We start from the raw sequence: 14,428 nt of genomic DNA on the forward strand, positions 1-14,428 counted from the left end.
TTTTCCGATTTCTAATGTGATACCGGGTGATCCGTCCAGATTTCTTTCATTGTTGAGACTTCTTGGCGATGGATACAACTGAATGGCTTGCTCGGACATTTCAAAGGCGAGTTATGGGTCAACCCTGATAAATGGTTACATGACTCGGCATGTAAACGTTGTTTCTCGCTCTCTGCACACATACTGCCAGATCTACTGAGTTCCTCCAGAACTTTTTCTGTTTATGACGTTAACTCTGTTTGTCTCTCTCCATAGATTCTACTCGACCTGCTGAGCTTCTCCAGTACTTTCTTTGTTTATAACCTGTAATGTTAATTCTGTTCCTCTCTCATCACCAGCCGCTCCCATCACACCGCACCGCCCCCCACAGACCTGCTAAGATGTTGAAGTTAGGCATTTTTGCGTTCCTGTCCTGATTGATACGAGGTGAGAAATTTCAAACAGAATCAATCAGTTTCCAAGTGCAGTAATGCCAAGTGGTTGTGGCAAAGGTTACCAACTTCCCAAGGTGGCCGGGATCTATCTAATTAATTATTCAACTGGAGCAAGAGGGTGCTCTCAACATCAAGGAGATCCATGTTCACAGTAACAGCTGATGCAAAATACAGATTTCTGTCAATTTTGAACGTTTAAGAAGAAAGACGTCTTTGGAAGATTGTTGTCAGTTATTGATCATGGTAAATTCACTAGTCTTACAAGACCATTGGGCTACTTTCTCATGACTGATTACTAGGTGGTGGTTTAACCTGAGAGTCACCACTTCTCAGGTGAGGGCAGAGGTTGAGAAGGAGAGTCCTCCATGGTAACCTCAGCTACTGTGGGAACTGAACCCATGCTGTTGGCCTTCCAATGTATTACAATGCAACTATCCTAACTAGCCACCCCCATTCACACACACCCTCTGTCTCAGGCAAGAATGGGGGCTGATCTGGAGTAGGGTAATTACAATTCAAATAACATTACCCCCACCCCACCCCCAACATCACTGGAGACAAAGGGAATGATTTATCCCGGAGATTGAGCAGTTTTGGCTGATACTGTCTGGAGTTTAGAAGAACGAGAGGAGATCTAACTGAGGGATAGAGGATGCTAAAGTGGAGGTTGACATAGGAGGTGGAGAAAGGATGTTTCCTCATATGTAACAATCTAGAACGAGAGGTAATCGTTTCAGGAGAAGGGGCTGGGGCAGATTGAAATCAGAGATGGGGAGGAGCGGGTTCGTTCAATGCCGGGAAGCCGTGTATCTGTGGGAATATTTCTCCACCACAAGAGTGTGTTGGGGACAGTGAATAAACTGAAAAGGGAGACAGAGAAATTTTTAATCAGTGACAACTTAAAGAAAGCAAGGGCAGGAAAGTGGAGTTGAGGTCGGTATGGGATTCTCCATGATGAAATGGAATGGGAGAGCAGGCTTCCAAGAGTCTGAATGGCCTCCTACTACTAGCTGTTATGCATTTATGACACGCAATGAACAACAGTGGAGAATTTCCACACTGTGTGAGTAACGAGCGACAATGTCAAGAGCAAGTACAATCAATTCTTGACAGTGCGGATCCCGAGGAACTCATAATCCCTACAGTGGAGAAACAAGTCATTGGGCCCATCAAGTCCACACCGACTCTCTGAAGGGCATTCTACCCAAACCAATCTCTCTACCCCATCCTATAACTCTGCATTTCCCACGGCTAATCCACCTAACCTTCACATGCCTGGGCACAATAGACAATTTCCTATGGCCAGTCCACTGCGCATCTTTTGATTATGGGAGGAAATCGGAGCATCCGGATATAAACCCACTCAGACAAGGTGAGAATGTGCAAAGTCCACACAGGCCATCACCCAACGTAGGGATTGAACCCGGGTCCCTGTGAGGCAGGAGTGCGAACCACTGAGCTCCCGTGTCATCCCCTGTGTCTGATCTGCCATTCAATGGCTGATATGTGGCCTAAATCAATAGACCTTTCTTTGGCCCCAACCCGTTAATACCTTAGCAAATGCAAACTCTCTCAGATTGAAAGCTAACATCTAATCCAGTTTCCACTGCGGTTTGTCGGCGAGATTTCCAATAGTGTGTGTAAATCTTGTAATGTAATATTTTCAACGTACCATGTGCCTCCAGCTATAAAATGTTTCTACTGTTGAAGGAAAAGAGAGAGAATTCGCCGTTACATCTAAAAAAGTTCTTAGTTATGATTGTAAACTCTGTGAGATGACACACACGCCTATGTGATCATGTATCATTTGCTTAAAGAGGAATTTGCTGTTTGAAATCTTGAACTGCAGGATTTGGGGCAGGATTTCTGTTTGTCAAAGGGATATGCCGTTTGTTTTTACCCTGAGTTTGTACGTTTGTGTTAGAAGCACCACAACCCACGAGAAAACGATATGTTGTTTTTCAGGGGATCCACAGACTGATGTCCAAATGGAAAGATGATTCCGGAACGTCAGAATGGAGCGGGGAAGCATTTTACAATAGACAATTGAAAAAGAAGTTAGAGAGTTTAACCAAGAGGAGACAGGGATGAGTGCTGGGCACATAGCTTCATTGAATGGAGATGTTTCTTCAATCCGTTTACATCCATAGCTCGGGGAAACACACAATAGTCATCCAGCACCAAAAAAAAATCCCTTTGGCCTAACTCATCCATGCTGACCAAGTTTCCTAAAGTGAAATTGTCCCACTAGCCTGCAGATTGGCCCATATCAGTCAAAATCTTTCTAATCCATCTACTATCAAAATGTATTTTAAATGTTTTTATTGCACCCGTCTCTACCACTTCTTCGAGCTGCTTGTTAGATATATGCACCACCACCTGTCTAAAAATGTTACCCTCAGTTACTGATTAAACCTTTGCCCTCTCACCCTAAACCTCTGCCCTGTTGTTATGGACAACACTACATGATAAGCAATGTGCACTTTAATACGAGAGACTCTCACAATACTGGCGAGGCCCTTTTACCCATCCAAACTGGACCTGCCAACTCTAAATGATGTTCTCAATTAACGGGTGGAGGCGATCAGAACCAGGGTCACAGTCTAATTGTGACAGGGTAGGACTAATATGGGGAGAAATTGCTTCACCCAGAGAGTTGGGGAGGCTGTGGAATACTCTGACACTGAAAGCAGTCAGGGCCAAAACACTGAAGTTCCCCCATCCCTGTGTCTCTCTGACCTGTCGCCATCCTTTTCGCTCCCTCAACCTTGCTCCATCTCTCTCTCTCTAGCTCTCAATCCTGACCCCATATAATCTCTCTCCCTCAATTCTACCCCATCTCTCTCTCACACACATTCAATCCTATCTCCACTTCACCCCTCTCTTAATCCTGCCCCATCACTCTCTTTCTCGCTCAATCTTGCCCTTTCCTCTCTCTCTATCTGTCTCACCTTACCCGCCTCTCTTCCAAAAAAAAATGCAATCTAGAACATACAAACCAATTTGTATTATTTTAGCTCCTCCTAACAGCATGGCACAAGCATCGCATTAATCTGGAGACAAGCTTACACAATATTTCAGTAAAATATAAATCTGTAACAACCACTTACAGAAAACAAGCAGGCAAAACGGATTCATATGAAATATCACGTGGAATCCAAAACAAACTCGACCTCTCTCTTTTTGGGAGGGTAACTACTACATGGAGGCACTTAATGTCTTCACCGGTCTTCCTGAGGCTGAAAGTAAATGGATTTGTGGCTTCACTGTGCAGGGAATGAGGCCACTCGGTCCATCTACCATCGTGGACATTTGTAATCTGTGATACTTGCAATCTATGCATTACAAATTGATTTCTACCCACCTCCCTTTTTTCTAATTCTTTTTTCCCTTTAACTGCACCAAATAAAGGGAGTTCAGCAAACATAGAATCATACAGTCCGGAAATAGGCCCTTTGGCACAATTTATCCATGCTGACTAGACTTCCCAAACAGAACTAGCCCCATTTGCTTGCGATTGGGCCCTATCCTGTGAAACCTTTCTAATCGAAACCAATACAATCCATTACAAATGCCTTTTAAATGTTGTAATTTTATCTATCTCTATCACTTCCTCTGGCAGGTCTTTCCAAATATGCAGCACCAGTTGTGAAAAAATGTACGCCCCAGATCCCTTTTAAATCTTTCCCAGCTCACTTTAGACCTATGCCCTCTCGCTTTGGACTCTCCTCCCGGGGTAAAGACTTTGGTTATTCATCCTATCCATTTCCTTCATGATATTAGAAACATTTATATTCTTACACCCCAGGGTTAGGAGGACCCAGCCTATCCAGCCTCTACCTACAACTAAAATTCTCCAGTCCTTGTCAATCTTTTCAGCACCATTCCAGTTTAATAACATCTTTCCTGTAGCACCTCAGGCATTGCTATTTCATTCATTGGAGGATTTCTCACCAGGATCAATCTCTCCAATCGATCTTCAGAGAGTGAATTGCCTCCAGTTTTCCTACCCCTTTCTCTCCCATCAGTAAGCCAGACAAACACATCTGACCTATGCACGGCCTTTCCAAATGGTACCTGACCCTGAAAGGATTAAGCCCCACGCCTCCCACCCCAGGAACCTGGCTTCTGCACATTGGTCTGCAGCTCTGAATCATTAGCTATGGGGTCACAAGGAAACCCTAGAGGCGTCTGTGGGGTGACCTTGGATTAGAGAGAACAGGAAATGATACTAACCACGTAAAGACAAGTCTGATGGACTGCCTGTAACTGAAACACTAAGAAAAAGGAACTACGCATCACTGGTTGACACAGCAAACTTCTTATCTGATAGAAACACTTACCAGCAAGGCAACAGGTTTGACGTGGAGTCAACACACTCAAAATGTTAACTCTGTCTCTCTTTCTCTCTCTCTCTTTCTCTGCACAGATGCTGCCAGATGGGCTTCTGCAGTATTTTGTGTTTATAACTGATATAAAATTTGTTTGCTTTAATACAAGGAGTATCAGGAATAAAAGTGATGAGCTTAGAACATGGATTAGTACCTGGTGCTATGATATTAGATTAGATTACTTACAGTGTGGAAACAGGCCTTTCGGCCCATCAAGTCCACACCGACCCGCTGAAGCGTATACCACTCAGACCCATACTCCTACGTTTAACCCTTCACCTAACACTACGGGCAATTTAGCATGGCCAATTCACCTAACCTGCACATTTTTGGATTGTGGGAGGAAACCGGAGCACCCGGAGGAAACCCACGCAGCCACGGGAAGAATGTGCAAACTCCACACAGAGAGTCGCCTGAGGCGGGAGTTGAACCCGGGTCTCTGGCGCTGTGAGGCAGCAGTGCTAACCACTGTGCCACCGTGCCGCCCACTGGTTGATGATGTTGCGGCCATAACAGAGACGTGGGTTTCTCTAGGGCAGGAATGGTTGCTGGATGTTCCAGGGTTTAGAACATTTAAAAAGAATAGAGAGGGGGTAAAAAGAGAAGGGGGTGTAGCGCTGCTAATCGGAGAGGGTATCACAGCTACAAAAGTTACCATTGTCGAGGAGGGTCTGCCTACTGAGTCAGTATGGGTGGAAATTAGGAACAGTAAGGGAGCAGTCACCTCATTAGGGGTTTACTACAGGCCTCCCAATAGCAGCAGGGAGGTCGGCAGATTTTGGAAAAGTGTGAATGTAGTAGGGCTGTTGTAATGGGTGACTTTAACCTTCCCAATATGGTTTGGAAGAGCTGTTTTTGTAAGGTGTGTTCAGGAAGGTTTCCTAACTCAGTACATTGACAGGCCGACGTGGGGAGAGGCCATTTTGGATTTGGTGCTCGGCATTGAGCCGGGTCAGGTGTCAGATCTTGCGGTGAGAGAGCATTTTGATGATAGTGACCACAACTGCCTTACATTCTACATATCTATGGAGAAGGAGAGAAACAGGCAAAATGGGAGAATATTTAACTGGGGATAAGGAAACTATGATGCTATCAGACGTGAATTGGGAAGCATGGACTGGAAGAAGTTGCTCCATGGAAATGGCACTATAGACATGTGGAGACTGTTTAAGGAACAGTTGTTGAGAGTGATGCATAAATGTGTTCCTCTGAGACAGGTAAGGAGGGTTAAGATAAAGGAACCTTGGTAGGCGAGAGCGGAGGAGCTTCTCGTGAAAAGAAAGAACGCAGCTTTCATAAGGTGGAGGAAGCAAAGGTCTTGCTCAGCTCTAGATGATTACAGGCAGGCGAGGAAAGAGCTCAAAAATGGTCTCAGGAGAGCCAGGCGGGGGCACGGAAAAGGCTTGGCAGGAAGAATTAGGGAGAATCCAAAGTCATTTTACACGTATGTGAGGAATAAGAGAATGATCAAAGAAAGAGTAGGGCCGATCAGGGATAGCATAGGGAACTTGTGTACAGAGTCTGCGGAGGTGGGGAAAGCCCTAAATGATTTTTTTGCTTCTGTCTTTGCAAAAGAAAAGGACCTTGTAGTGAATGAAACCATTGAGGAGCAGGTAAGCATGCCAGAACGGATAGAGATTGACGAAGCTGATGTGCTGAAAAATTTGACAAACGTTAAGATTGACAAGTCGCCAAGGGCCAGACCAGACTTGTCCTCGGCTGCTTTGGGAAGCGAGAAATGTGATTACTTAACCGCTTGCGAAGATCTTTGCATCCTTGCTCTCCACCAGAGTCGTACCTGAGGACTGGAGTGAGGCAAATGTAATTCCTCTCTTCAAGAAAGGAAATAGGGAAATCCACGGCAATTACAGACCAGTCAATCTCACGTCTGTCGTCTGCAAGGTGTTAGAAAGGATTTAAGGGATAGGATTTATGACCACCTGGAAGAGTATGGCTTGATTAAATGCAGTCAGCACGGCGTTGTGAGGTGCAGGTCATGCATCACGAATTTCTTTGAGTTTTTTGAGCATGTTACTAGACAAGTTGATGAGGGTCGAGAGGTGCATATGGTGCATATGGACTTCAGCAAGGCATTTGATAAGGGTCCCCATCCTAGGCTCATTCAGAAGGTTAGGAGGAATGTGATACATGGAAATTTAGCTGTCTGGATACAGAATTGGCTGGTCGACAGAAAACAGCGAGTGTAGTGGAATGAAAGTATTCTGCTTGCAAGTCAGTGGTGCGTGGTGTTCCACAGGGCTCTGTTCTTGAGCCTCTACTCTTTGTAATTTTTATCAATGACTTGGACGAAGAGATTGAAGGATGGTTTAGCAAGTTTGCAGACGATGCAAAGGTTGGAGGTGTCATTGAGAGTATAGAGGACTGTTGTAGGCTGCAGCGTGACATTGACAGGATGCAGAGATGGGCTGAGAGGTGGCAGATGGAGTTCAACCTGGATAAATGCGAGGTGATGCATTTTGAAAGGTCGAACTTGAAAGTTGAGTACAGGATTAAATATAGGATTCTTGGCAGTGTGAAGGAACAGTGGGATCTTGGTGTGCAGGTACATAAATCCCATAAAATTGCCACCCAAGTGGACAGAGTTGCTAAGAAAGCATATGGTGTTTTGACTTTCATTAACAGGGGGATTGAGTTTAAGAGCCGTGAGATTTTGTTGCAGCTCCATAAAACTTTGGTTAGACCACACTTGAAATACTGTGTCCAGTTCTGGTCGCCCTATTATCAGAAAGATGTGGATGCTTTGGAGAGGGTTCAGAGGAGGTTTGCCAGGATGCTGCCTGGACTGCAGGGCTTATCTTACGAAGAGAGGTTGACTGATCTCGGACTTTTTTCATTTGAAAAGGAAGGAAGAGAGGGGACCTAATTGAGGTGTACAAGATAATGCAAGACATAGATAGAGTTGAAAGCCAGAGACGTTTTCCCATGGCAGAAATTGTTAACACAAGGGGTCATAGTTTTAAGCTGTTTGGCGGAAACTATAGAGGGTACGTCAGAGGCGGGTTCTTTACGCAGAGAGTGGTGAGAGCATGGAATGCATTGCCAACAGCAGTTGTGGAAGCGAAGTCATTGGGGATATTTAAGAGACTGTTGGACATGCATATGGTCACAGACATTTGAGGGTTCGTACATTAGGTTTACCTTACATGAGGTTCAATGGTCGGCACAACATCGTGGGCTGAAGGGCCTGCTCTGTGCTGTACTGTTCTATATTCTATGTTCTAACTCTGTCTTCTCTCTCGCTCTCTTTGTCTTTCTCTCTCTCCAGAGATGCCTCCAGACCTTCTGAGTTTACCCAGTGCTCTCTATGTTGGTTTCAGATCTCCAGAATCCTGCACTGCGTTGGTTTTGGAACCTGACAAAATATATTCTTTGTATCAGATGCCAATGGCCCCGCTCCTGTTGAAAGTGTGGCCACGGCTGTTCAATCAAGAGGAATGACGGGGCTGGCACATTTCAACATAAAATGCATCGCTCTATCAGAAAGGAAGCACAGGATTATGTGACTACATTTGATGGGAATGGGGTCCATACAAATATAGGACTATGATTAAGCAATTCAGCCCATCGAGTTTTCTCTCCCATTCAAAGAATTTGTGGCTGATCTGATCATCCTCAAATCCACTTCACCACCTTTCCCTGATAACCCTCGATTCCCTTTCTGATTAAAAATCTCTCTATCTTTGTCTTCAATATGCAGAAAGACCAAGCCTTTGCAGCACTCTGTGGTAAAGAATTCCACAGATTCTATCCCCTCTGAAAGAATAAATTCCTCCACCTCTCTGTCTTCAATGGGCGACCCATCCCAGATTCTGTGATGACACTCCTCTGGTCTCATGTTCTCCCCTACAAGGGGAAACAACCCCTCTCCACATCTCCCCTGCCAAATCACTCTAAGAATCTTCAATAAGATCACATCTCATTCTTCTTAACTCCAATGAGGACAGGCCCAACCTACCCAACCTCTCCCTCGTCAGACTGTCCCTCCATACCCGGGATCAGCTAAGTAAACTCTCTCTGGACTGCCTCCATTCCCAGTCTATCTTTCAAAAAAGGATCCCCAAAACTATTCACAGTCTCCAAGCTGTGGTATGACCTGTGCCTGGTATAGTGTTTAAGTAAAACGTCCGAACTTTTATCCACATTCCCTTTGAAATAAAAGTTGTTTCCTTGCCCTATGACCTGCTGAACTTTGATTTGCTTGTTATTCACAATCAATAACTTCCTGATCCCTCGGATAAGGAAATTATCCAAGGGAATGTGTTTCAACTTTGTTAGAAGTTGCTTCAGCCTCTGGAATCCAAGCAACACAAGAATCGTAAGAATTAGTTTTCTTAACTGATTGAGGACTTCAAAGAATCGGTGTACCTTTGCAAAGTGCAGTTGGTGTTTCTGAATGTGTTGCTCATATACCACAACATCAGACAGCGTTGCAGAGTGTGACGGTATGATTTGAGATCTCCAGAGGGCAGATCTTTTGCTAATCCTATCCAGTGGGCGATATTTTCTCCCTGAGGAACAAGATAATCTCGTTCCCGCCCCTCTGTAAAATCAGCATTCACCACAAATCTGCATTAGCTGTCCCCTCTTTTTGTCCCTAATCTGTCCCTGATTCGATTTAATTCTCTTTTTCTATTTATGTTTAAAGCAAACATTTGCTCTTCCCCTTTCTTTTGACTTCTTCAAAAATGCTAATCGGTTCATTACACTTTCTTTGCAAATTATCCATATGGCTATTACTTTAGCACTCTGTTTTGTGTACTTGGGCGGTTTAACTGTTGGCTGAACAGAAAGTCAATTTTTTTACAGAATTCGGAGGTTTCTGCTCATTCCAGTCATTGTATCTTCAGCTGGCTTGTTTCTGATATAAGGCACGGATGAATAGGACATGTGTGAGAGAGGGTGTGCGAGGAAGAGTGGAATAAAGTGAGAAAAAGCACAGACGTCTGAGAAAGCGTGTGAGTGTGCGTGAGGGACAGAATGTGTGTGAGAGAGTAAGCATGCTAAAGAATGTGTCTGTGAGAGAGTCTGTGAGACAGAGTGTGTGAGAGAGAGACAGTTTGTCTGTGTGAGAGTGTGTGCCTGAGACAGAAAGACAGAGAAATTTGATAAGAGTAAATATGCGTGTGTGTATGCGTGTGAGGGTGAGAAGGAGATGTGGCTGACAATAACGTTTGGGTGCCAGAGTGTTTGTGTGTGTGTGTGTATGAGAGAGAAAGAGAGAGAGAAAGACAGTATGTGTATGTGTGAGAGTGTGTGCGTGACAGAGAGAAACTGTTTGTGTGAGACAGAGTGAGTGAGAAGGTACTTGTGTGAGAGTGTGCGTGTGACAGACTGTGTGTGAGAAAGAGCGCTTGTGTGCATGTGGGTGTGAAACACTGCATGAGACAGATTGTGTGTGAGAGAGAGATTGTGTGTGTGTGTGTGGTGCCTGAGGGAGAGGGAGAGTGCGTGACATGGTGTGTGTGTGTGTGAGAGAGAAAGATAGTTTGTGTATGCGTGGGAGTGTGAGCATGACAGAGAGAGAAATAAACTGTGTGTGAGAGAGCATGCGAGAGTATGTGTGTGTATGTGTGCGTGACATGGTGTGTGTCTATGTGTCTGAGAAAGAAAGTATGTGTGACACTGTGTGTGTGACAGTCTCTCTGTGTGTATGTGTGTGTGTGAGAGAGCGAGAGAGTGTGTTTGAAACATTGTGAGAACGGGATTGCCTGTGAGAGAGTGTGAGAGAGAGAAAACGTGTGTGTGAGACTGTATGTGTGTGTGTGAGAGAGAAAAAGATAGTGTGTCTATATATGAGAGTGTGTGCGTGACAGAGAGAGGGAAACTATGTGTGTGAGAGAGTATGTGTGTGTACGTGTGTGAGAGAGAGCATGTGTGTGTGTGAGAGAGAATCTATGTGACACACTGTGTGTGAGAGAGAGCGCCTGTGTGCTGGTGGGTGTGACAGAGTGTATCAGACAAAGTGCGCGTGTGAGAGAATATGTGTGTGACACTGTACGTGTGTGTGTGTGTGCGCGCGCGTGTGAGAGAGAGAGAGAGAAATTGAGAGTCATTGTGTGTGGGTGTGCTACTTATCTATGAGGCTTTATGTGTGAGAGAGTGTGTTTGAGAAATTGTGAGAACGAGATTGTTTGTGAGAGAGTGTGTGCGAGAGAGAGCGTGTGTGTGAGACTGTATTTGAGAGAGTGTATGTCTGAGCGTGTGTGCGTGAGAGAAAGAGAGACCGTGTGTGTGACAATGTGTGTGGGTGAGAGAAAGACATTGTGGGTGTGTGAGAAACTTACGTGTGAGACTTTATGTGTGAGAGAGTGTGTTTGAAACATTGTGTGAACGGGATTGTTTGTGAGAGAATGCGTGTGTGCGAGAGTGTGTGCGTGAGAGAGAGTGTGTGTGAGAGAGTGTATATGTGAATGTGTGCGTATGTTTTAGAGAGAGAGACTGTGGGTCAGAAAGTGTGTGAGACACAGTGTGTGTCTGAGCGTGTGTGTGAGACAGAGTGTGTCTGTGAGAGAGTGTGTAGAAAGCAAAGAGAGATAGAGTTGATGAGAGTAAGCATGTGTGTGCATGTCAGGATGAGAGGGAAAGAGTGGGAAAGAGGAAAAAGTGTGTGTGTGAGAGAGAAACAGTCTGTATGTGAAGGATAGCGTGTGTGATAGTGATTGTGTGAGAGAGTGTATGTGACAGTGTGTGTGAGAGAGCGCGATTGAGTGTGTGACACTGTGTGTGTGACAGACTGTGTGTGTGTGAGAGAGTGTGAGTGAGACAGTGTGTGTGTCAGTGACACTTTACGTGTGAGACAGAGTGAGAGAGTGTGTTTGAGACATTGTGTTAACGGGATTGTTTGAGAGAGTGTGTGTCAGAGAGAGAGAGAGAGCGTGTGTGTGAAACAGTGTAGGTGTAAGTTTCTGTGTGTGAGAGAAAGAAAGACTGTGAGTGTGACATTGTGTGTGTGTATGTGAGGGAGAGAAAGAGAAAGATAGTGTGTGTATATGTGAGAGTGTCTGCGTGACAGAGAGAGAGAAACTGTGAGAGAGAGAGAGTGTGTGAGAGAGTACATGTGTGTATGCGTGTGAGAGAGCGTGTGTATGTGTGAGAGAGAGTGTGTGACAGACTGAGTGTGAGAGAGTGCATGTTTGCTTATCGGTGTGAGAGAGTGTATGAGAGAATGTGTGTGTGATACAATACGTGTGGCGCTGCGTATATGTGTGAGTGTGTGTGTCTGTGAGAGAGACACAGAGAGTGTATGAGACATTGTGGGTGTGTGAGACTTTATGTGTGAGACAGAGTGACAGAGTGTTTGAGACATTGTGTGAACGGGACTGTTTGTGAGAGAGTATGTGTGTGTGAGAGAGTGTGTATGTGAGAGAATGTATGTGTGATTGTGTGTGCATGTGTGTGAGAGAGAGCGTGCGAGAGACTGTGTGTCTGTGTGAGTGTGTGTGAGACAGACTGCGTCTCTGAGAGATTGTGTGTGAGACAAAGAGAGAGAGTTGCTGAGAGTAAGTATGTGTGTGTAAACGTGTGGGAGAGAGGAACAAGTGTGTGTGAGAAAGACAGAGACAAAGTTTGCGTGTGAGAGAGAGAGTGCGTGCGAGACAGAGTGTGTTTGTGTGAGAGAGTGTGCGAGAGTGTGTGAGAGAGAAAGAATGTGTGAGACAGAGTGTGTGTGTGAGAGAGGGAGAGATTATGTGTGAGACAGAATGTGTGTGTTTAGTTGAGAGAGAGCGTGTGTGTGTATGTGTGAGAGAGAGGGAGTGTGTGTGAGACAGATGTGTGTTTTTTGAGAGAATGTATGTGTGAGACAAAGTGTCTGTGTGTGATAGAGTGAGGGGTGTGAGACTGTGTGTGTGAGAGAGAGAGTTTACAGAGTGTGCTTTTGGTTGAGAGTGTGTGTGTGAAGCAGTGTGTGTGTGCGTATGTCAGAAAGTGACTGTGCGTGTGTCTGTGTGTATCTGTGAGTGAGAGAGACAGATTATGAGTATGCGAGAAGTTAGAGACATAGTGTCAGTGATTTTTACAACATGGAAACAGTTCCTCTGGGTCAAATTGTCAGTGGTGCCCAAAATTTCAACTAGTCCCATGTGCTTGTGTTTGGTCTATATTCTTCCATACCTATCCCTTTCATGTACAGGTTTAAATGTTTCTGAAATGACAAAACTGCACTCGCTTCCACCACTACCTCCAGCAGCCTGTTCCTGACACTCACCGCCCTCTGTGTGAAAGAATTCCGCCACTGTACTCTTTCTTATCTCTCCCCTATCACCTTGAAGAAACCCTCATCACATTGAAGAAGGATAGATGTTCACTAATGATGCCAAGGCAATGAACCAAGTGCTGGGGAAATGGGATTAGACAATAGTTAAGTGGTAACTATTTACACGCAGACTCGATGGGCCGATGGGCCTTTTTCTGTGCTGCAGACTCCCTGCCGCTGGGGCAATTAGGGATGTGGAGATAAACGTTAACCCAGTCAGTGACATACACTTCTCATGATCGAATGTAAAAAAAAAAAAATCTTTTTTCAACGTGAAGTGAGTTGAGTGAGTTACATTCCCGGGATTGGTAAGGATTTGACCTTTGGAGTGATGGAGATGGGAAAGCACTGAAGGAGGACCTTCAGCCCATTGCCCTTGTGCAGGACAGTTTTGATTACCAATTGAATCTTCTGTGATCGATCTCTGCTTAAATCTATCTGGATGAGCTCGCCCCCCACTGCCCCGACAGTAACCTGCCTGCTGTGAAATATGTGCCCGACAGCCGGGTGAAACTGAACTTTAAAGGCACTGGTGTCATGTGAGGCAGCTCGGTGTGGGAATGACGGTGAGTAATGTCATCAATGTGCTCCCCAGCCACAGGTTAAGCCGGCAGTGTTGTGGGAGTGTGCACACTAACCAGTCTGTGGTGTATGGAGAGAGACAACACAAATCAAATATTCTGCCCATCACAGTCACAACGGAATATTGATTCTGTGTAAAGTTACCTCACGTGAACACAACAAATCATAGACACATCACAAATAGAAGCAGGAATAGGCCCTACCAACCTGCGCACACCCCCACCCCCCATTCAACAAGATGGAACCCAGGTCTCTGGCATTGTGAGGCAACAGAGCTAACCACTGAGAGACCGTGTCACCCATAAATAAAGGATAAAGTGGGGGGGGGGGGGGGCAGAGGAAATAGGAGTGGATAGAGCGGGGCTCAACAGAAATGAGATGGGGAAATGGGGGTCGGGAATAGAGTGGGGTAGTGAGGTTCATAGGAAGGTTTATTGAGGGGAAATGGGGAAGGGGAATAGAGTTGGGGGAGAAAGAGGGGGCATGGGATGGAGAGCGATGGAGTGGGGAGGGGGATCGTTTGTCCCCTTCCCTTTTTTCCCTGCACTCCACCCTAGCACCCTCCTCTGTTGATCCTGCCTCCACTCTATACCTCTACTGTTACCCTTGGCCCCTACTTTATCCCACTCCCCTGCTGCCCCGTCCCACATTTTTATCTACATCCCCTGTTTCCCCGACCCATCACTCTATCTCCCCGCCTTGTTTCCCCTGCCAAGCACTCTATCCCCTCTCGTGTTTTATGTGGC

Source organism: Chiloscyllium plagiosum, chromosome 50, assembly GCF_004010195.1.
Source record: "Chiloscyllium plagiosum isolate BGI_BamShark_2017 chromosome 50, ASM401019v2, whole genome shotgun sequence".
NCBI lineage: Eukaryota > Metazoa > Chordata > Chondrichthyes > Orectolobiformes > Hemiscylliidae > Chiloscyllium > Chiloscyllium plagiosum.